The sequence below is a fragment of the Protopterus annectens genome, chromosome 13.part0, assembly GCF_019279795.1.
Source record: "Protopterus annectens isolate FY-2018-M chromosome 13.part0, PAN1.0, whole genome shotgun sequence".
In the NCBI taxonomy this organism is placed as follows: Eukaryota; Metazoa; Chordata; order Ceratodontiformes; family Protopteridae; genus Protopterus; species Protopterus annectens.
In genome coordinates, this window is record NC_056747.1 from 876,052,438 (window position 1) to 876,075,644 (window position 23,207).

A 23,207-nucleotide genomic window follows, 5' to 3' on the forward strand; every position below is an offset into this window, starting at 1 on the left:
CATATTTTGAATTCCTGGTTCCTGTGACAATGTGAGGTATTGCAGCTTTGCCAGGAGAAGTAGGGCAGTGGATGTGTAACATATGCCAGCACAGCTAGCTGGAATTTTGTAAAGAATTGTATGTCATTTGTATATCAAACTGAATTGTACAGCTGGTTGTTGACAAATGTATTTGTAAAGCTGCTTGTGTTAAAAATGTACCAACAGTGAGTTCTGACTGTATTGTAACCGATTAAATGTATATATTTTAAGAGAGGATACTGAAAGAGTAGAGGTTATTCTCAGTCCAGCTAACTTTGAAAAACAGTGAAAATTTAAATAACTTAATTTAGGAAATAAAAATTGTATCTATCAGTTCTGACTGTAGTCAGAGACAAAATGTCTGTGCCAGAGAATGGTTTATTAGCTCTTGTAGGAAGAGTGAAAGTATTTTATTTTTTTATGACTTCCAGAAGCTGCAACAGATCTTAGCAAATCTCTATGTGTTTGTATTACTGACATATATGTGCTAAATCCTGGCAGCTTCTAGCCAAGGGGGTAGTATGGGAACCAGAAGTCAGATGACCAAATGTATGTCATGTCATTCTGTAATCCAGACTGAAATGATGTTGTAATAATAGATGAAAGAAGTCTCTGAGCACTCTGTTTTTGGAACCTGACAAAGAAGGACCCCTCATCTACTTCATTTTGCTTTGCTCTAGTAAATGACCAGGGAATAGTAATTGTTTAGATCAGTCAGGAAAAATATAGTGAGATTAGTAAAGTAGTTTTTCTGTATCTGTGTGAATCTATTCATCTGTATTATTTTAATATTTCCTGTGCTGAAACTCTGGCGTTATTATAACTAGATATTTAGTATTTTCATGTTTTTTTATTATTTATTATTAAATATATTTAAACTTTTCATTGTGGCTGGTCCTTTAGAGAATATTTTCACCTTTGTGAGTACTTCTATTTATTTGGTGACACTGTGACCACTCCTGGAAGCCTTACTGCATTGCTAAAACACTACCATTTCTATTAATATTAATTTTGCTCACTAGATTGGACTATTGCATAATGGTTAAGGTGTTTTCCTTGCACCCTAAAAGTGCAGGGTTTGATTCTCAAATGGGATAATTGGTTAGGCTTAAAATGGTCCACAAGGGCATTTAGCCTAGTAGTGACCTATAAACCTATGATTGGATACCCTTGTAAGAGCCTTAGGTTAGCTGGCTTTGGATTGTCTGGTAGCAGTAACTACCTTATATTCTGGGCAGAAGGGGGCATGGCTAGTAAATCTGTGCCTGTCTTTCCCAGGTGTGTGTGTGTCAGCTGCTTCAATCAGGGACATGAAGCACTGGTTTCACAGAGAGGGTGCTAGTGGAATAGGCTTGGACACTCAGCTGAGGAATCAACTCTATAGCTGTACCAGTTTTACTGGGGACCTGGAGGGAGACCAAGAGAGAAACCCAGACCCTGGAGTGAGTATGTTCCCTCTGTGTTCTTAAGGGAAATTGTGCTTGATGCAGAGAGCTGCATCTGGAAATACGGTGTGTATCTATTTTTGTTCCAAGTGAACATCCCCCTCCAGAGTCAGTGGTGAGTATTCAGGTTTCTTGATTACTGGCCCAGAGAGGGTATGGCAGTTATTGGTGAGCAGTGGTGTGGATATTAATTAAACTTCTGTAGCCTGTAAGCAGTTGTCGCTGAAGGTGGATGTATTCTCAGCAGCCACAAGGTAAACATTCAGAGTTTCATTTCACAACAGTTTTATTTATTTATTTTGTGCTAGTTTAGTTTAGTCAGAGAAAGCAGGCAAAGATGTCAGCAGAGAATTATGGCAAGCTGACAAAGAACCAGTTGACCAAAGTATGTGAAAACAAAGGACTGTTGCATGCCAACCTGACTAAAGAGGAATGATTTCACCCTTAGTTACAGCTCACACCAGCAACCAGGAAAATAACCAGTCTAGTAATGAGAATTTGCAGCCCTCAGAAACAGAACAGTTCACCTTTTCCTCAGAGGACTTAAAATCCTTCTGAAGTTAGAGACTTGAACTGGAGGCCAAACATTTGGAATTAGAATCAGCAGAGAGACTTCAGCATTTGAAGGCTGAAGAAAATGAGAAGCAACATCAACATGACAGGGAGATGCTGACTCTTCACCAGGGTCATGGAGGTAATGGGGAAGGGAATAACTGAACCCAAGAAGCAATAAAGGTCAGTACAATTCTTCCACAATTTACAGAGGGTGATAGTTTTGATAGTTTTATTAATATATTTGAAAAGGTATGCAAACAGTATAATGTTGACCAAGGGATGTGGGTGTGGGTACGGTTCCTGACCCCCCCCCCCTTACTCCATGGTAAAGCTGTAACTGCTTTTTCTAAATTGTCTGATATTGATTAAGTATGATACAGTCAAAACATCATTTATTAGAATGCTTTAAGTTAACACTTGAAGCTTACAGAACAAAGTTTTGAGAGCAAAGGCATGAGGCAGATGAAAGTGTGTGTGATTATATTGCTGAGTTAAGCACTTATTTTCATAGGTGGCTGAGTAGGTGTCAGGTCACCACTTTTGAAAGGCTGGCACACCTTTTGGTGAGTGAACAAGCCCTTAGCATTTTGCCTGAGGACATGAGAATCTGGTTGGCAAACTCAGAATGCAACTCTGCAGATGAGTTGGGGAAAAAGGGGGATCTCTACTTAGTAAGCAGGGCATCACTGGATAAGAAGGGGATACCTAGTGCTGCACATGGATGTAAGGGAACCCATGGTGGGAAGCATAAATGAACCCAGCACAGGCCACCAGTAACAGGGGAAGCCACTAGTTCAGGTACATGGCCAGGATCATGGGATAAATGTTTTAAATGTTAATCATTGGGGCCATGTATCATATAGATGTCCACAGAAGCAAGATAAGGAACAAAAGGTGGGAATAACACTATGCCAGTGGTACCAATCTATCACAAGAGTTTATATCCGATCTTAGTGGATGGAAAAAAGGCCACTGTTGAGAGAGAGACATAGCCTCTGACACAACCATTGTGAATCCTGCAGTGGTTAAAGAGGAGCAGTACTTTCTTGGGCAGTCCACTCCATTCCAAATGCCTTTGGTCTGGGTTCACTTTGACTGGGAGGGTGGAAAAGGAAGCAAGCAAGTAGGTGTGTTTGAAGATATCCCTGCAGATGTCTTGATAGGAAATGATTTTGATAATGCAGTACCTTGTGTATATGCAGTTACACACAGTCAGACTTGGAGACAGGCATGTGGGGCTGGTATCCTGGGGGAGATCCAGATAGACCCCACATCTGAAGCCAGAGCTGAAGAGTTGGTTATTTCAGGGAGGAAGCTTCCCTGTAGCAGTGCCTGTGAAGGTGAGCCACAGCTGCTGGTAGGTACTGATGTTCCCTTGGACAGAGTGACTGCAAAGGCAGACATAAGTGTTAGTACCCAGACTGACAGTGAGGCACCTCTGTAAGAGAATACCAGACCTCCTGTGGAAGTGGAACTGAGAATGGTCACAAAGATAGAGTTAGACAAGCTCAGCTCTCAGACCTACACTAAGAGGCTTGAGGGAGGTAGCTAGCAAGGCACCTGATTCTCAAGGAAAAGGGGAGTCTGTATACTGGAAAAAAAGGTTACTGTATAGAGAGTGGACCCCTGAGAGAGGGCTAGAGGGTGAGGAAATACAGCAGTTGGTAGTGGCTAGAGCCTACTGTCTGGCAGTTCTAGCCATAGCCCATGACATTCCTTCTGCAGGTCATAAGGGCATAAAGCATACCAAGAGACATGTTATGCAGAAACTTTATTGGTCTGGGATTGCAAGGAATGTACCAGGGTACTGCAGGACATGTGAGCAGTGCCAAATGTAGGCAAGGCAGGAGACAAGGTCAAAGCTTCTTTGATGCCTTTGCCTGTGATTGAGAAGCCATTTCAGAGGGTAGCTATGGCTATTGTGGGGCCTCTGAGTACCCCATGTTCCACAGGGAAGAAGTACATTCTGGTGATAGTAGATTATGCTACTAGATACCCTGAGGTGGAGGCTCTGTCCTCCATTGAGGCAGAGAAGGTGGAAAATGCTTAGTTAGAGATTTTCAACAGAGTAAGTTTCCCAAGAGAAATACTGACTGACAGAGGTGCCAGTTTCATGTCAGACCTACGGGCTTGTCTGTGTAAGTGCTGTGGGTGAAATGCCTAAAGACCACCTCTGCCGTCCCCAGACTAATGGTCTTATGGAGAGGTTAAACTCTACACTAAAGACTATGCTACAGGCATTTGCAGACCAGTTTAAGCAAGAGTGGGACTAATATTTGTCCCACCTACTGTTTGCATACAGAGAGGTACCCCAGTAATTCAAAAGGTTTTTCACATTTTGAGTTGCTGTATGGGCATAGAGTGAAGGGGCCTTTAGATCTGATTCCTGATAACTGCATAGGTGAACAGGAATCTCACAAGGAGTCTGTTGTTGCCTATGTCCTAACCCTCAGCACAAGGCTCAGGGAGCTCATGGGCTTTGCCCATGAGAACATGGCAGGAGGCCAACAGCAGAAAAAGGTCTGGTATGACAGGAATGCTTGAACCAGAGAGTATGCTGTGGGATAGCAGGTGATGAGGTTCATTCCTGTCAGACACAATAAGCTGCAGGCAACTTGGGAGTGACCCTTCAAAGTGGTAAGGAAGGTCAGGGATGTTAACTACCTGGTAGAATTTCCAGGCAGGAGCACAAATTGTACCATGTTAACATGATGAAGCCTCACCATGGTAAGGAGGACCTGGTGCTGAGTGTTTGCAGTGGATGACAGGAGGCATCTGAGGAGGATCTGGTGACTGATTTCCTCAGTGAAGCTCGGACTGATACCTCATTGGCTATGCCCTACCCAGGTTCAAGAAGTCTGAGCACTGTTACAGGAGTTTGGGGACATGTTCACTGGCAAACCAGGGTGCACCCATCTGGTGCAGCGCCATGTGCATACAGGGCTCCAAACACCTATGAAGCAGGCCCCTTACAGAGTGCCTGAGTGAGTCAGACAGATTCTGACAGAGAAGATACAGGAGATGTGGGAACTTGGAGTAATTCAGGAGTTTAGCAGTCCCTGGGCCTCACCAGTGGTGCTTGTTCCAAAGAAGGATGGCAGCACCAGGTTCTGTGTGGACTATATGGAACTAAATGGTCACACAGAATCAGATGCTTACCCCATGCCTAGGAGAGATGAAGCTTAGAGAGATTCAGTGGAGCTAAGTATCTGACCAGTATTGATCTGACCAGGGGATGCTGGCAGGTGCCTTTGACTCCCAATGCTAGAAATAGGTCAGCCTTTGTGACTCCTTTCCAATTGCATGAGTTCACAAAGATGCTCTTTGGGATGGCAAAATGCCCCAGCAACTTTCCAGAGGCTGGTAGATCATATCCTAGCAGGAGCAGGAGATTATGCCTTTGCTTACCTGGATGATATTGTCATCTACAGCCATTCCTGGCAAGAGCACCTTCAGCATGTCATAGAGGTGCTGGGCAGACTGTAGAGGGAAGGGCTTACCATTAAGCCCAGTAAGTGTCAGGTGAGTATTGCAGAAGTCTCCTACCTGGGGCATAATGTGGGGAGTGGTAAGATCAGGCCAGAACCTGCCAAAGTGGAAGCCATTCAGGCATGGCCTGCCACTGTTATCAAAATTCAAGTGAGGACATTCTTAGTGACAGCAGGGTACTATAGAAAGTTTATACCAATTATATGCCATAGCTGCTTCCCTCACAGATCAGACAAGGAAAAACAGGCCAGATAAGGTAGTGTGGACCCCAGCATGTGAGCAGGCTTTCCAGAAGCTTAAAGGAGCTTTGGGAAGACCCCCCCTGTGTTACCCAGTCCAAACTACAGCAAATAATTTGTTGTGCAGGTGGATGCTTCAAACCATGGGGTGGGGGCTATACTTAGCCAGGTTTCCTTAGAAAGAGAAGAGCACCCAGTGGTATATCTCTCTGCCATAGACTCTGATCCAGGGAGTAATGTTATGCAGCTGTAGAAAAGGAATGTCTAGCCATAGTATGGGCATTGCAGAAATTTCATCATCATTAGCTGTATGGAAGAAAATTTGCTGTAGTTACAAACTATGATCCCTTACCATGGCTACATACAGCCAGCCAGCAAAATACCAAGAAATTAAGGTGGAGCTTAGGATTGCACAAGTAGAACACTGTAGTGGGGTCAGCAATACCAATGCAGATATGCTGTCAAGACAGGGAATAAGGTAACATATTCCCAGATAAGCTTGTTTCTCTCAAGCCATGTTTCTCAAGGGTCACATGAAAAAACTAGCTTGAGTTTTTTTTTTTGGGGTGGGGGGATGATATGGGTAAGTGCCAACATAGCCAGCTGGAGTTTTGTAAAGAATGATATGTTTGAATGTCAAACTGATTTATACAAAATGCTTGTGTTACAAATGTATTAGAACTATATGTCATTTGTATATCAAACTGATTTGTACTAATGTTTGTGCTGAAAATGTATTTGTGAGGTTTGCATTTGCTAACATGTATCAACAGTGCACCCTGCTGAAATGAAAAAAATATATACATGTACATGTATTATTGTAACTGAATTAAATGTATATGTTTTAATAGAGGATACTGGGACAACAACCAGCTAGCTTGCCTTAAGAAAAATATGAAAAATGTAAATGAACTGTTAAACAATTAAAATGGTATCCCACAGTGCTGATTAGGACCAGAGATGCTAGGTCTAGAAAAAGTCTTTGCTCATTAGCTCAGTAAAAAGAGGGGAAGCCCCAGGCACTGTCATGAACATTTAGATGTGCATTGTAGCCATCTATGATAAATTCCTGTCTCAGCTTCAAATGGGAGTACTGTGAGAACCTAGAGTCAGGTGACCAGATGAGATAATTCTGACAGCCTTCTTGAAAATTTTATTTTAGATATCACAAAGAGAAATCTCAGAGTATTGAGTATTCTGTTCAGGGGCATGACTAGAAAAATTGCTCACTTATTTCATTTTGCCTTGCCCAAGTAAGTTATTAGGAAACAGTAAATTCTACTAGATTCAGTCAGGAATATAGTGAAGCTTAGTTTAGAGATTGTTTTTTTATTTCTATGAGTCTATCCATTGGTGTTGTTTTCAATATTTTCTGTGATTTGACCTCTGTGATTTACTGTAAATATATATTCAGTATTTTCATGCTGTTTTATTATTTATTATTAAATGTATTTAAAACTTCTATTGTGACTGGTCCTTATAGAAAGTACCTAACCTTTGAGAATGCTTATAGTTATTTGGTGACACTGTGCTGGCCTGGCTGTTGCAGTCAACTACTATCATTTGTATTAATATTATCTTCACTCAGCATAATTGTATACCCTTTTAAGAGCCTTATAGTAACTGACTGGTAGTAGTGAATCTACCTTATAGTCTGGGAAAAGTTGGTAGAGCAGGTAATCTGCGCTAGCCTTTCCCAGGTGTGTGTGTGTGTGAGAAAATTAAATCTTAGACAGTGTATGTGTCAGCTACGTGGGGCAGGGACATGAAGCACTGGGTTCTCAGAGAGGGTGCTGGAGGACTTGGCTTGGACACTCGGCTGAGGACCTAACCCAACAGCTCTACCAGTGGGGAGTCTTACTGGGGACCTGGAGGGAGATAGATATAGATACATCCAGACCCCAGGCTGAGTGTGTTCCCTGTGTGCTCTTAAGGGAAAGTGTACTTGATGCAGGAAGGTCTGCATCTGGAAATACTGAGTGTATCTATTTGTATTCCAAGTGCATGTCCCTCTCTAGTGTCAGTGGTAAGGATTCATGCTCCATGATTGCTGGCCCAGCATGGGGACATTGCATATTGGTGGCAGTGGTGACCATCAGATATTTATAGCAATGAGGGGCATCACAAATATACAGCCGAACACCATGGTTTTGAGTGACTTTAACTACCCATCCATTGACTGGGTAAACTACTTGTGCTCAAACTCACTTGCCCAAAGGTTTCTTGACTTTGTTAACTCCAATACACTGGACCAGCTGGTTTTCACCCCCACAAGGAGTGCCAACATCCTGGATCTCATGCTTACCAATATGGGGGACCACTGTAACACCCCGACTGTGAGGTCTTCCTTTGTGAGGTCTGACCACAAATTAGTCTCATTCAAAGTAACTATCACACCTGACCCTCCCTGAGCAGCAACTAAACTAAAAAACTTCCCCAAAGTAGATTATTACCTGTTACAGGATGGTACAAAAAGCTTCACTGCACCTCCCCCCCAAATGGAACTGGCAACTATGCCAAGTTTGACACCAATGCTTTATACAAACACCTGTATAACTACATTGACTCGGCCATACCTGATAGGGCCAAAGCAGGCTCTTCAAGGAAGAGCAAACCTGCCTGGTGGACAACTGCCATTAACAGGCTTTACAATAAGAGGAAGAAATTGCTGTCTAAAAGTAAGAGGGAGTGAACCCTAAACTGGAAACACCCCCTCCTCAGCAAAAAAAAGCAAATAAGACTTCTTGTGAAGTCCTCCAAAGCAAACTATGAATCCAGATTAGCTTCCTCAACTAAGGATAACCATAAGGCATTCTTTAGTTACATCAGTAACCTAAAAGGAAAGGTAATATACATTGGCTTTGACATCCAGGAAGTAGATGCCAAAGAGGAGTGGGCTCAGCACAGAGCCCTCAGGGACTCCACTGGTGACTGGGATATTTGTGAAGTGGTGTCAGAAATTCTAACCTCCTGGGTCCAATCAGAGAGCCTGTTATAAAGGGGGTTATACCTAGTTCCATAAGTTTATTGATAATGCCCCAGTTTGGTATTGTATCAAACACTTTAGCCAGATCTACGTAGAGAGTATGCACTGATTTACTCTCATCCATTGCCTTAGTGAAATTTTCAAAAAACTCCACCAGATTCAGTAAGCATTGCCTTCCTTTCATAATGCCAAACTGGGATAGACTCAGTGTCTGGAGGTCTCCTGTGTCCTTGCTGATAATTTCCATGACAATGATTTTCATGGCTTTGCAAATAAGACTAGTCAAAATAATGGTCTGTAGTTTGGAGGATCTGCCAAATGTCCTCCCTTATGAAGGTGGATGACTGTCGCATCTTGCATTCACATTGCACAAAGCCTGTGTTAAGGCTATAGTTAAATAATGATTCCAAGGGTCCTGATAAGTCACATTTTAGACTGTTCAGGAGGCATGCTGGGATGTTAATGGGGTCCATTGAGGCCGTGTTCTTGGCTTTAGCACGTGCAACTACATAGTTATAGTTATAGTGGTTATATTTGAGGGTATTTTGGGGGGATGGTTGGGGGTGGGTGGTAAAGTTAGAATTGCATTTGTCAACTAATAGGTTCACTGTATCACCAGGCTTGGTGAATATTGCACCATTATCTAACAGATCAGCACATTGCTGTATGCTGCTCTTGAGATTTCTGACATAGCTGAAGAAGGCCTTATGGTTATCATTCACTTGGGAGGTTATCTTAACCTCAAAGTTGACTTTGCTTGACCTGACTGGGCTCTTAGTTGTCTATTTATTTTGATGAGAGAGGTTTTATCTTTATGAGAATTACCTTCCTGATTTTTGCAATGGTGATGGACAGGTTGAGAGACGAGATCAGACCCTGTGGACTATGATGTTTGCAGTGTGATTCATAGTGAAAGTAGGGTACAGGTTGATGAGCCTCTGGAGAGGTGGGGATATGCTCTAGAGAGGAGAGGAATGAAGGTCAGCAGGACTAAGACAGAACATATGTGCATGAATAAGAGGGAGGACAAGAGGAATGGTGAGGATGCAGGGAGTAGAGTTGGTGAAGATGGATGAGTTTAAATACTTGGGATCAACAGTTCAGACTAATGGTGAGTGTGGAAAAGAGGTGAAGAATAGAGTGCAGTTAGGTGGAGTGGGTGGAGAAGAGTTTCAGGAGTGGTTTGTGACAGACCGGTACCAGTAAGAGTAAAAGGGAAGGTCTATAAGGTGGTAGTGAAACCAGCTGTTATATGTGTTGGAAAAAAGTGGCACTGACGAAAAGACAAGAGTCAGAGCTGGTGGTGGCAGAATTAAAGATGTTAAGATTTGCATTGGGTGTAACAAGGATGGACAGGATTAGAAATTAGTATATTAGAGGGTCAGCTCAGGTTGGACAGTTTGGAGACAAAGCCAGAGAGGTGAGATTGTGCTGGTTTGGACGTGCTGAGGAGGGATGCTGGGTATACTAAGAGAAGGATGCTAAAGATGGAGCTGCCAGGTAAGAGGAAAAAAGGAAGGCCTTAGATAAGGTTTATGGATGTGGTAAAAGAGGACATGCAGGTGGTTGGTGTGGTAGAGCAAAATGCAGAGGACAGGAAGAAATGGAAACAGATGATCTGCTGTGGTGACCCCTAATGAGAGCAGCTGAAAGAAAAAGAAGAAGATTTTTGCCATAATTCTTTTCCTTTTGTTATGGATCCTGTTTAATTTGCAATGCCACTAGTTTGTTTCTGTGGCTAGTTCTGGGCTTACTTCTGATAGGTACAGCAGCTTCTATGCTATGAGTTTCTGAGAGGAATTCAGCATAGGCTGCTCTGTTCTCAGAGTTTGGAGAGGCACTGAATTTTTACAAACCATCATTTAATAAAAGGGCATTTGCCTAGGAAAATTTCCTAATTGTTGCTAGTTTTAATTCGATTATGGAGCTGATTTTGAATTTGAAGGAGACAGGTTTATGTTCAAATGTTAACAGGGAGAACTAGACATGGGGGGGGGGGGTGCAGCATTTCCCATATTTGTAAGCACATGCTCTAATTTGTTGGAGTCTCTAAGGGGCGTATTCACTATTTGGTCAGGTATATTTGTATTTACAAAGCTCAGGAATCTCTGTGCCTGTAGATATGAGGTAGTGTAGGATTCCCAGTCTATATGGGGTAATAAAAGTTTCCCATGAGTAGGATGTAGCTTGGAAGGTGTTTCCAATAGGTCCAAGTATGCATTATGAGCTTCTTGAGACATGGAAGGTGACCTATAGCTGGCTAGGTTCTGGTATGGGATTTTTGTCTGTGGTGATCTGCATGTGGAGGAATTCCAGCACATCATTCTCCTGTCTGACCACTGCAGAGGCATGCTTGTTATTGATGTGTATTGAGACACCTCCACCTTTAGCCCTTGTGTGTATAGCTACTGGTCTAAAGGTGTGGAAGGCAGAAACCTTGCACTGTTGGGGGTACTCTCTGTCCATTTAAAAATGTGTTGGTAACCACACAGATGTCTATATTCTCTAGTGCGAGGAAGGCTTGTCCATAGTGTAGTTTTTTATTTAGGCTCCTGACATTGAGCAGTAACACCTTGGTGTTCAGTTGAGATGGCTTTGCTATGTCGGTAGGTTTGTCAGTTTGGCATTGTCTACAAAAGGCACTGTGGGAGTGGATAAAGTTTTAAGCAGTATTTAAAATCTTAGAGAGGAGAGGTACAGACTATCTTTAGCAAGCAATGTAGTCTGTTATTCATGTCATCCAAGGCTGGCAAATATTGGATCCACTTTGAGTGACCCCAAAAGGACAACTGGTTGTTGAAATTCATCATTCAATTTTTGCTCATATTATGGTATCATTCTTGGTGCTGGTAATATGCTGCTCACTGCTAGGCTCATACAACCTGAGACACATACTCTGAAAGCTCCATTTTGTCTGTCTTCATATAGTCCAGGGCAGGGGGGGGGTATATCTCATGTCATTTGTACCTACATGGACTGTGATGGAATCATATGTGTACCTGTGGTGTAGTGACTTGAGTATGTGCATGATTTGGTGGATCCTCACTCCAGATAAGCAGGTAGCAATTATCTTCTTCTTGTTGAGCCTGGTTAGAGGGGTGTCAATATATCTTACAATGGAGTACCCTATTAGAGTCATGGGCAGTGTGTTTGCTTGCCTTAGTGGCTTAGTGTTTGGGGCTCCATTGAGAGTGACAGTATGTGTTACGTTAGGAGTTGTTTTTTCTGAGTGAGTTTGGTCTTGCTGAGGCATAGCTTTGACAACAAGGTGGTCTAAGTGATTTTTCTTGTTTAGGAAGATTGCTTTCAAGTGCTTCAGCATACATTTCTCTATGTGTGTGTTGTATGTGTTATTTTGACAACCTGATGTGGGCCTGTATGACAGAGTTTAGCTTCCAGTGTCTTTGTGTAAGTATACTTTTCACATACGGTGTCTGCTTCTTTAAGAATTAAGTGGTTGTTAGTAAACATGAGCCAACTGCTACATTGTCTCAAGATGCCCATATCCATCAAGATGGCTACAGAGAATATAAGGAATTGCATATCCATACTGTCCAATCCTTTGACTGATGAGCTTCAAGGGGGTGGTGTACTGGGGTTAGAAGGCCATTACATGTTTTGTTGGTACAAAAGGATGCTTTATTGTGACAGATTACACTAAACAGTACTAAAGTCTACTAACTTTAATGTTTACACAATACTGAATTCTACTAAACTTGTAGGTATTGCCACTCAGTGCCTAACTAACTGTTCTACGCTTGTCAGCATGGAAGATATTTACTCTGTATTGCTGCTTTACAGGGTACAGTGTTATGAACCATACTACAGGGAAATTTTTCTTTCAATGTGATTGCTACTGTACAGGGTACTGCTGACCCACACAAATGCGCAAAATTTATATTTTGGGTTTATGCTCAGTTCAGTGGGTTTGTCAACTATACTGGAGTTGGGAATTCTATCAAAAGCCTTCGCCAAGTCCAGCTAGGCAGTATGCATCATTTTCTCCTCATCCATTACCTAGGTGACCTTCTCAAAGAAGTCCACCAGCTTTAGTAGGCATGGCTTTCCCTTAACAAAGCTAAACTGGGTTGGGTCCAATATCTCAGCGTTACCTATGTTGTTGCTGATCATTTCCATCATAATTCATTACATGGCGTTGCATATTAGACTAGCCAGATTAATAGGTCTGTAGTTTCTGGTGTTGGTTGATGGTCCACCCTTGTAAGGTGAGATAACTGTTGCAGTCCTTCATTCTCATGGTACAAAGCCTTTTACTGCTCTAGGTGTAGATACATCTGTTTCAATTTTAAGCTAGGTATCATTTCCTATAGCATATTCGACTGCAGTAATGAGTTTACCTGAACATTTTGGATCACTTTGATATACCCACTGTCTTATTTAACAGACAGTGCTCTTTTAAATCCATTAAAAGTAAACAAATTGTATCCTCTCTTCTTTACTGCTAGTTATCAGACTTTAACCACAAGTTAACAGTATGTTTAAAGTCATGCATTTCAGCTCTTACCATCGTACTGTCATTAAAAGTCCAACTATGACATTTACTAGCTTGCTTTTCAGGAATAATACCTGCTCTATGTGCAAGTTTTTTCCAGTTTATCCTTGTATAAGTAATGTGTACACTCATAGGTGTGTACTAGGTTAATGGCCCTGGAGCCTTTACAAGCCTAGCCCAATGAAGTGCCCTTGCATCGTGCCCCCTGACGTTAGTTCCCAGTATCTCTATCATATAGAGCCACTGGAGAGATCCCCAGGAACTTTCTATTTCCCATCCACTCATCAAGATTTCTCTTGAAGAGTGCCAGTGAGGTGCTCTGCTTGACATGTATGGGAAGTATAGGTTCATAGGTGTGTACTAAAAGAAATCACATGCTCCTCATCGGGGAATTGAACCCTGGTCTCCATACCTCTCAACTGTCCCTGATTTTGACTCAAATTTTAGCTCTGTCCCTCTTAATCCCTCCTAAAACTAGTGACTTTTGGAGGAAAGGTGGTGAATTACACTTAATGAATAATGACAATAATTAAGAGTTATAGACTTCTTTTACTTCAGAAGATTTGTATTAATTCATATGCTTTGATTCTGTCAATGTTTCAACTTAATAGCACTAATATTTTAAAACTGTCCCTGATTGTCCATGCTTTTTTCTTGACTTGTCCCTGATTTTGTTAAAATTTGTCCCCGATTGGTTGCGAGGTCTGCTGGTCCCCCGTGTGACAGACAGAGATACTCACCACTATACTAAAGATGAAGACACTCCATTACCAACTATACCTTTAAATCATCTCCATTCAGTAGTGAAGAAGGACTTTCACCCCTTCATTTCTGCAACAGGTGTCATATTTAGCATGGTGTTCAGACATAACCGAGCATGACTGTGTATTATCTTCCTTGGACAGCTTCTTTTAACAGTAGTCAAACTTTGTGACTCATTAATTCACACGCCATAAATTTCACTTGATCTTGGCAGCCTGCCAAATGCTGATCTTTGGTCATCCCTCTTCGAATTAGGAGTTCAGGTAAGTATTCCATGGTTTACTTTAGTAATGCAAGCAGTTTTATTAGAAGGGACAGTTCTGATTCATGCGGCTCACTTCAGGGTTACTGTAGTTCTGTTTACTATCTTGGAATGCAGCACATTTGCAGAAATATTTCAGGACAGAAAAAAGCAACACAAGAAACTTACAAATTTCTTTTCAAGTCTGTTGCCCTTAGTTCCACTGTGTTGAAAATGCTTACTTTTCCTTGCTTTTTGTGCTTATCACATTCACTTGTCTATGTTGTAGATTATCAGGGAAAAAAAAAACAGTAAAACACTCCCTTGTAATGTGGGCTAATGACACAGCTAGTTGAAATAAAATACCACTGATTTTGCCCATGTTATCCACCAGATGTGGTATTTGGACAACACACTGGGCATAAAAGTTGACTAAAAGATGTTTTTTATTCATCTCATTGGCTGCATTTCCAGAAATGCAGTCATACACTGAAAAAATATATAGTCTTACCAACAGAAAACACCCATGTATGGATTTCTCCACCATTCAAACAAAGAAGTCCAAGTATAAGTTCAAGTTCTTTTCTGGCTAAGATGAGTCTGTTGCAGGCTGCAAATGGAGCTTTTTCTCACCTGAAGCATCCAACTTCAGGCTCCCTAATTATACAGTTTCTTTAGAGCTTCCCACTGTAGTCAGTTGGGAACATCTTTCCTTCATTCCTGGGAATCCCTCTCCAGGTATAAAACCCTACCTCTGACTGGGCAACCATTTAAATATTGGGACCGGCTAGAACAAGTACCAAACACGAAGACTGAATGACTGAAAAAAGCAGAATTACACATACCAAGTCAGAGATGTCCATTTCCCAGAATATTCCCTTTTCTCTGAGGTATGGTGATCTCAGAGTTGGTGTATAAACTTCTTCTTCTTCACCCCAAATATATAAAGGAGAAGAGCAATGTTTGAGATTCACCTTTTTCTTGGATTTTTGATCTTTTTTTCCGGTCTGTTGGCACTCAGCACTGCAGGTTCCCATATTTCAATAGGGAGCCCTCTGACATGTATAATACTGTGTCCATTCAAACTCTAGTCCAGGACAATTAGCCTTCCCCTTGAGGCTGTAATAAGTCTGTCATAATTAAGAAAAGCCATCCTTTTATACAAGAACAATTTGCATAATTGGTCTAATAATAATCCATTAACCCAACATAGGAATTTATCTTCTAGCTACACATAGCATTCTCTAACTCTTCTTAAAGCAGCACCTTATTTACATGCTGTTTAAAATCCACAATGACATTAGCAATGATTTAACCCCCCCCCCAGTGCTTAAATATAATACTTTTGTTTTATAATATTTCCTTCACATTTCTCCTTCAATACCTTATAATATTCTAGCAGTCTTGGTAGCTCAACAAGTAGCATACACTCACCTTTTGTGCAGTAGGCTGTGGGTTCTATTTCCACACAAGGTAATTTGATTAATTTTTCCAATACTGACACCATAGTGCAGTATAAGGGGAAGGAGGGTGCTCCTGAGTGTGCCATCCTTCTGATGAGATGTTAAACTGCCTGAACTGGTGGTAGCTCAGGTTTATGTAAAAGATCCCATGGTATTTATAGGGTTTTCCAGTGCCCTGGCCTAATTTCCCCTAGTCTGTATGAATACCTCCTTGGGTCTCCCTTGAAGAGAAGCAATTGGCCTAGTGGGGCTAACCCAAGCAACAAAATGAAAATAAATAAAATTATGGTGTGAGTACTTTCCTCTCTTTGTTGCTAATATAAGCTTTACAATTTATGTACTGATTGTGTAGCCAACATTCACTCAAGAAATGTACAATTTGAGAGGTCAGTGGGTTATCCAGGAACAATATATGTACATTGGTCATTAGAGTCTGGGTTATGATCTGCCACAGAAAGGGCATGACCGAAAGGTGTACCTATTAAAAAGAATAAGGAATGCTTCTCATGGCATCTAGCAGCAGTGTTAAAACACAATTATGAAGTAAGGATTGTACTCAGAACTCAGGTTGGTTCTACTAGCACAGGTTTTTGAAAACTAGGCAAAATAAATTTAACAGTCTGCAGAAGTTTCCTCTTAACTTGTGAGGATATTACAGTATTTAGTAATGTACAACTCATTTTAATGCATGATTAGGTACTTATTTAACATACTCAAATGTTTCACTTTTTGCTTGTTTTTAGATTTAGCAAGACAAGTGCATTTAAGATACCTTATTTTCTGCATTTTGTCTCCTAGTATTAATGTGCTAGCTGTTTGGAACATTGCTAAATAGATGCTTCTAATTAGATGTGCTAAACAGTAAATATTCCCCACTCTGCATTTATCAGACATACTTTTGCATTCCCCAAATGTGAAATTATTGTTAGATAGTTTGAAACAATAGCATTAACTATATAAAACCATTTTTATCAATTCATGCTCTTAGGTTTGAATTTTGCACCTTTGTTTCCTGCAGTTCTGTACTTATCCCTTGAATTACTTCTGTGCTTTGAAATGACTTGTTATGCTAGCAATCCTTTTTCTGTGTTGTCAGTCACATGATATATGATGTTCTTCATTCCACATTGCTGCAGTCCTAACTATTGGGTAGTCCGCTGTCCAGTCGGCCCGAATACCAAAGTATATGGCTGACGTCGGTCAGGGCGCATTAGACTGACGTCAGTACGTCAGGGTACTAATGCGCATGACCGACGTCATATCCTCAGTCTTTTTTGCCGCATGGTCCGATGCAGAAGCAATTTTGCGAGTGCAGGTTGGCGTTCTGAAAGTTTCTGAAGCCAGAGTTTCAGACCGAATCAAAGTTGGCTAAGTACCCCGTTGGGGAATATTTTGGTTTTTCTTGCCTCAGTATTTAACCGGATGTCAGAAAAAGTGAATAACTGTATTTCTTGTGGGAAACAGATACCTCATAGGGATTACCATACTTTGTGTATACCTTGTTTAGGGCCTGAGCACGACGTTGTTGGATGCCGCTCTTGTGCTAGATTTAACAAACGCACTATTAAGAGAAGGTTAGACTGTGCCAGGTTAGTGTTTGGGAAGCGTTGTAACTATAAAATGCCGCCGGATGCTCCGGCGCGGCTTCGGCTAAAAAGCGCAAGGACAAAACAGCAAAGCCTAGAGTGGAAGAACCGACAGTCCCAGACGCCGGTTCTTTAGAGGGCTCAGTGGAGCCGGAGGTTTTGCCAGGTGTGTCTTTGGAGTCTCAGGGAGAGACTTTACTGTTACAGGATGTTTCCTCTCAGGAAGTAGGCCAGGCTGAGGGGGCTTCTCAGGTGGCTGTTCTTCCCTCTCTTCCTAAGGTGGTTAGAGCCTCCCTTCTGTTTCCAAGGCTTCTTTGAGGGGCAGGCCAAGTTTTGCTTCAGTGGGGGTTTCTCCTAGTGCTTCAGGGTCTTTGCCTAAGAAACATATGCTTAAAATGGCAGAGGATTTGATTACTATGATAAGGGGTTCTATGCCCTCCTGATAAGAGGCCTAGGGTGGAACCTGAGTTTGAGAGTTTTGAGCAATGCTCGAGGCTTCTGAGTCTTCAGCTGAAGACTTGCAGGAGTTCCCTCCTTATTCTGATTCTGATGTGGATGATTCTACTCCTTCAGCTTCTCCTCCTGAGGATTTTTCTATTTCAGAGACTCTGCATTCCATCAGCGAGCATTTTAAATGGGAAGGTCAAGATTTCTCTGATTCCAGGAAAAGGCTTAGGGAATTCTTGTTTTACCCCAGCATAGGCCTTTAGCTATACCTCCTGTTTTGAATGTGGTGGAAGATGTTTTTGCAGAGGCTTCCCTGAATCCTGATTCTTTGCCTCCTGCCCCAGTTAAACCGGATAGGTATTATAGGGTGCCTGAAGCTCATAAGTATCTTTTAAGAGTCCTAGGGCAGACCCGAAACTGTCTCTCAGGGGCCCAAAGGTGTGAAGGCCTCAGTTGTTAAAAATCCTGTCCCTCCTGATAAAGAGGCAAGGGCTTTGGATAGATGGGGCAAGAAAGTGTATACTTCTTCCACTTTAGCCATGAGGGCGTTGAATTGTCAGTTTCACATGTTGAAATATCAGAATTATCTTCTTTCACAGTTGAAATCTAAGGTGGATGCTTTGGCGGAAGGTATTGAGTGTAAAGAGTTGCAGGATTTAGTTCATGTGTCTGAACAGGTGGGTAAACATTCCTTGCAATGTGGTTTTGATGCTGTGCAGGCCTCCTCCAGGGTGGCTGCCACTGGTTCTGTTCTTCGTAGGCACGCCTGGTTGAGAGATCAGAATTTAGCTGAGCATGTTAAGACACGGATTTTGGATGCTCCTTTGCAGTCTGATGTGTTGTTTGGTTCGCCTGTAGAAGCAGTTTTGAAGAAAATGGAGGACAAGGCTAAGTCTATGCAAACTGTTAAAGATTTTTTGCAGGTGCAGCCTCCAAGTTTAGTAGAAATTGGCCTGCTAAGGGATGGACTTATCCTGCTTATGATTCCCAGTCTAGGGGTAGGTCTAGACGTGGTAGGGGCAGAGCTCAGGGTTCTTTTAGGCCTAGGACAGGGAGTTCCCCTGCTCAGACTTCTGGTGAAGGCAGGGGTCAGTCCTTTCGTAAGCAGACCCAATGACCTGCCTTTTCAGCTGCCAGTTCATTCTCACCTGGCAGCACCGTTGGGAGGAAGACTGTCTCTTTTCAAAGAAAATTGGGATTTAATTACCCAAGACAGATGGGTTCTGGATATCATTCACCACGGTTACAGGTTTTATTTCCATACCTTGCCTCCTTTCAAAGGCATGCCAGACATTCCTCCTCTACAAAGACAAGAGGCTCACAAGCAAATTTCTCTGTTACTCCAAATAGGGGCCATTCAGCCGGTTCCTGTGCCAGAAAGGGGCCTAGGATTTTATTCTCGCCTGTTCCTAGTACGAAGAAGGGGAACACGTGGAGACCAATTTTGGATTTATCTATCCTCAACACTTATCTGGACATTCCCAAGTTCAAAATGTTGACGTTACAACAGCTTTTACCTCTGCTGGGCAAAGATCACTGGATGGTAACTTTAGATCTCAAGGAAGCTTACCTTCATGTGCCTATAAGACTAAGTTGCAGAAAGTATCTGCGTTTTCGAGCTGGAAATTCTCATTATCAGTTCTCTGCATTGCCCTTTGGCTTATCTACTGCCCAGAGTATTCACAAAGGTTCTGGCTCCAGTGATAGCTTTCTTCAGGCTAAAAGGAATTCAAATCTATCCTTACTTGGACGATTGCCTGATTCTGGCTCAAGAAAAGGAAGACCTTCTACAGCATTTGGAATATGTCATAGCAGTGCTAAGATGCCTAGGGTATTCTGTGAGCGAAATAAAGTCCAGTCTAGTACCCTCTCAAGACATGTGCTTTCTGGGTGTGAGACTGAATACAGCAGCCCAGATGGCCTTTTAACCCCGGACAAACAAAAGAATCTTTCCAGTTACTTCCATCAACTATCTCTTCAGTCCGGGCTGACTGCAAGGACAGTCCTTCAAGCCTTAGGGTTCATGGCATCTTGTATTCTGGTGCTTCCCAATGCCAAACTGCATATGAGGAAGCTACAATGGTATCTCAAAATGTATGGACACAGCACTGCCAGGATTTGGACACTGTCATTCAAATAATACCTTGCATTCAAAAGGAATTTTGTGGTGGGCTCAGGAATGTCACCTAAACAAGGGACTCTCTGTGACCCGGCCAGAGGCGAGTCAGATTCTAACGACAGATGCCTCAGACATTGCTTGGGGAGCTCATCTAAATGGAAAGTGGATACAAGACAAGTGGCCTGCCAGACTACAGCATCTACATATCAACATGAAGGAGATGTTAGCAGTCCAGTTTGCATTAATGGCTTTCAAGGAGTTACTTCTTCCAGGGCAGGTGTTGATTCTAACAGACAACACAACTGTCATGTGGTACATCAACAAACAAGGGGGAACACATTCTTACCCACTGTGCAGGCAAGCAATGATTTTATGGGAGACTGCGCTCAGCTTGCAACTAACTCTTCAGGCAAGGTTTCTGCCGGGAGCACAGAACTCCTTAGCAGATGTGTTAAGCAGACAAATCATGGATCCCAACGAGTGGAAACTGGATCTTCATGTATTTCAAACGTTGACAGTGTCCTGGGGAACTCCAGACATAGATCTGTTCGCTTCTCCACTAAACCACCAGCTGCCAAAGTTTTGCACAAAGAGGTTTCATCACACAGCTTGGAAAGTGGATGCTCTTTCTTTCAGTTGGAAAAATCTTCATGTGTATGCGTTTCCACCTCTGCCTCTTCTTCCAAAGGTGCTTCTAAAGATCAGACAAGACAAGCCAAGGATGATTTTAATAGCTCCAGATTGGCCTCGGCAGCACTGGTACCCATTACTGAGGAGTCTGGTAAAGAAGCCTCCATGGCCTTTACCCTTGATTCCACACCTGTTGTCTCAGAGAGACGGTCACCTGCTCAATGTCAAGCTTCACTCTCTTCATCTAACAGCCTGGCATATTCTATTTTGAAAGACAGCAGGTCTCAACTTCCTCAACAAGTTTTAAATGTGATTATGGAAGCCAGGAGACCTAGTACAAGGAAAGTGTATGCAGAAAAATGGAAGAGATTTTTATTTTGGAGTGCAGCAAACAATTTGGAGATTTGAGCCAAATCTGAGTGTGGCTCTTCAATATCTTACTGAGTTATTGGACAAAGGTTTGTCTTTCTCTTCCATTAAGATTCATGCTGCAGCAATTTCAGCTCACTATGATTGTGACCCACCATTGTTTTCGCATCCTTTGTTCAAGCAATTTCTTAGAGGGGCAAAGAATATAAGACCCCACGTAGAGCTCCTACTCCTGCTTGGGATCTCAATTTTGTGTTGGAGAAACTTACTCTACAACCTTTTGAGCCTCGGCTACTGCTGACTTGAAATACTTGTCATGGAAGACTGCTTTTTGTTGGCCATTACTTCTGCAAGAAGGGTTTCTGAGTTGCAGGCCCTTATGGCAGTGGAGCCTTTTTTGATTTTTCATAAGGATAGGGTATCTTTACGTACTAATCCTTCCTTTATGCCTAAGGTGGTTTCTAGTGTGGCTTTAAACCAAACTATTCATTTGCCTACTTTTTATGCAGATCCCCAAAATAAAGGGGAAAAGATTTTGCACACTTTAGATGTACACAGGCAATTGCGTTATTATTTGAGCAGGACTAAGGATTTTAGGCAGTCTCAGCAGTTGTTTGTTTCTTTTGCTTTGAGTTCTCAGGGCAAGCCTGTGTCAAAACAAACTATTTCTAGATGGATTGGGTGTTGCATTACATTTTGTTATTCCCATCATGGCAAGGAGATTCCAGCTGGGATTAGGCCTCATTCCACTAGGGCTACTGCCACTTCAACAGCATTTCTGAGGGGGGTGGCAACTAAGGATATTTTGGAGGCAGCTACTTGGAGTTCAGTGCATACTTTCTCTAAGCATTACCACCTTCCTCTCTACTCTAAGTCTAGGGCTGGTTTTGCCACAGCTATTTTGCAAGGCATGTTGTCAGTTCCTGCTTCCTTATGATTTGCCAGCCTCCCTTACCTCTGCTTTGGGATTCTACCCAATAGTTAGGACTGCAGCAATGTGGAATGAAGAACATAGTACAGTTTTGTACCTACCATAAATGTAGATGTTCGAGGATCCACATTGCTGCAGTCCAATTTACCCTCCCTCCTTCCCCTCTGTGTTTAGGGGTGGTTGTGTAGGTGAGGTTATATTCTGCTAATTTTGTATATTTTGTATATATATTTTGGTGCAGGTTTTGTTGGGAGTTTTTGGTTTTTGGCCTTATCTTTTTAGGGTCTTCTGACATCTGGGGCAAGAAAAGACTGAGGATATGACGTCGGTCATGCACATTAGTACCCTGACGTACTGACGTCAGTCTAATGCGCCCTGACCGACGTCAGCCATATACTTTGGTATTCGGGCCGACTGGACAGCGGACTACCCAATAGTTAGGACTGCAGCAATGTGGATCCTCGAACATCTACATTTATGGTAGGTACAAAACTGTACTTTTATATTTTCATGTAATTGCTTTTCGTTTTGTGGAATGTTGTACTTTTGCATTTTGAAGTTTGTAAATCTGGCATGTCCTATGACTGAAATGGGTCCATGGTGATCAGTCCACTGTTCTTGTAATCAAATAATAAATCAGATAAATAATATATAAAATTTGCTTTGCAAATGTGAAATTCAAGTACAGTTTCTTTAACACACTTTCTAAAAGAAAGAAAATTATTTTCAGCTGCATGTGGAGTATTTCATTTAAAATTAGAAAGAAAAAAAACTCACCAATTCATTGTCCATGTTCTTGTATCGGCATGTACAGCATCAATGTCCCTGAAATAAAGACAATATCCCATTTGCTTTTAAAATTAAGTTTTTAACATATATTAAAGAGATCACCATAAATCCACTTACAGCACTGAATTCCAAGGTGTGACAATGTTGCAGTATTACTAATAATAAAAGTAACTGACAGGGGCTCACCCTTCCCATGTAATTTCCCTTGTAATAAAGAAAGCATGCCTTTTTTCAAAATCTTCAAAAAAGAAAAAAAAAAACATACAAGGTTCTTCAGCATCTGCTTCAGCCTTTCATCTGCTGCCCCATCCGTAAATATTAATTTGCATTCTGCTTTCAAGAAGATCTTTTTCTCTAGATAAGCTATAACTTGCTCTTTTTTTGAACTAACAGTAAAATTAGGGAAGTAACTTTTTGTGCATTTGAAGAATAAAGTGGTCAAATGTATAAATTGAGAAAGGTGTTACTTGTAGTTTCAATAGGGATCCATCAACAAACAATACATTTCCACTATGTGCAAAGAACGCATTACGAATCAACTCTGGAAGCCTCCATCTTCTTTACCTGAAACTCTTACATCATTTAGTCTCTAGGACATGTCTACATCTTTTAGTTGCATTAG

The 23,207-nt window shown here is 41.8% G+C and overlaps 1 protein-coding gene across 1 annotated transcript in view; it reads right to left on the bottom strand.

The window, feature by feature from the left end:
- LOC122787733 (protein rapunzel-like) overlaps window positions 1-22,606 on the bottom strand; it is a 555,947-nt gene extending 533,341 nt beyond the window's left edge. Inside the window, exon 1 of the mRNA XM_044054596.1 lies at window positions 22,574-22,606. The gene's annotated coding sequence lies outside the window, so the exon portion shown is untranslated. The remainder of the gene's footprint in view (window positions 1-22,573) is intronic.
- Window positions 22,607-23,207: the final 601 nt, after the last annotated feature.